The sequence below is a fragment of the Montipora foliosa genome, chromosome 2 (assembly GCF_036669935.1).
Source record: "Montipora foliosa isolate CH-2021 chromosome 2, ASM3666993v2, whole genome shotgun sequence".
Taxonomy (NCBI): Eukaryota; Metazoa; Cnidaria; class Anthozoa; order Scleractinia; family Acroporidae; genus Montipora; species Montipora foliosa.
In genome coordinates this window covers 18,527,111-18,528,450 of record NC_090870.1, presented here as the reverse complement: position 1 = coordinate 18,528,450, position 1,340 = coordinate 18,527,111, and positions in this window count along the sequence as shown.

Genomic DNA, 1,340 nt, shown 5'->3' with positions numbered 1-1,340 from the left:
GACGTCACGGCGGCCATGTTGGTGCACAGAACAATAGAGAGATAAGTCTTTTGGGAATTTGAGTCTATTATAATGCAAAACTTGGGCCATAATTTGCTATTGTTTTGTGCACCAACATGTCCATCTCATCACGTGATTGAATACCATCTATACCCAGCCGAGTTAGTACACTAACAAGGCTGTATTCTTTCCTTTATCAATTGGGAAGCTTGCCGATTGTACTAGTAATTCGCTTCTCCGTTGTTGAACCATCAAAACCTAAGGCCCTGTCCACAATAATTCCTTGTCGTTTGAAAATGCATACATTACAATGCTTTTAGGCCTTTTCAGCGTATTCATCGTATCGTTTTAGTGTGGAAACTCGAAAACGCATCGAAATGAAAATGATGACGTCACCTGCAATACGCTAGTTAAACTCAGGCTTTAAAAACATGGCTGATGAAAATATGCCTTAGCCGATGTTACTAGCAAATATTTGGTATCTTGTTTGGAACTTAATCTTGCTCTATTCGACCTTATCTTGGTTTTTCATAGGAGAAGAAGAAACGCATATCGACGGTTGAGAGGATTTTGGAACAAAAAAAGCGATCCAAAGCAAAGTTGCTACCAGTTTTCAAACTCACACTGGCGGGAAATGCCGGAAATATGGCAGCTGTATCTCTTTCGAGCATGTGCATATTCTTTAAGCTACGAAACAGTAGGTCATTAACAATTTTCGCGCGTTTTAGTGTGGACACCGAAACCGATGACACCGAAACCGGATACTTTTGAAGAATGCATTAGTGTGGGTGGGGCCTAAATCCAATACTGAACACCTTCTTTTCGCAGTTAAAAAATTCTTCGGCTTTAATTCGGTCCTTAGATCTATCAATTGCCCCCGAAATTCAGATCTTTCTGATCCATTAATATGGTCACTGACCATTTGCGATTGAATGCTTTTTCAAAGTCAAATGCTTTTCAAAGTCAACAGTTCTGCTGCAGGAAATGGTTCTTTAGAATCAGAGGCAAGCCACAATTCATTATTTCTTTTAGAAAGGTTACAAAAATATTTACGTTGACAGACTAGGACGAAAACCGCTAAATGTGCTAATAATTAACAAATATTGTGCGATTTGTGCAGACCTCTATTAAGCGGACAATTGGCAAGGTCTTAAGGGTGTCCGCTTAATAGCTTTCACTGTATTACATTTAATACGAAAGCAATCGTTCACTGAACGAAATCTGAAAATGAAAATGTTTGATCGGTTGGGGTACAATGTTGAAAAAACGGCATGGAAATCGAGTTTTAGCTTAGTACTAAATTTTGGTAAATACCTGTTTGGAAGGAAGGTGGGGTAGAA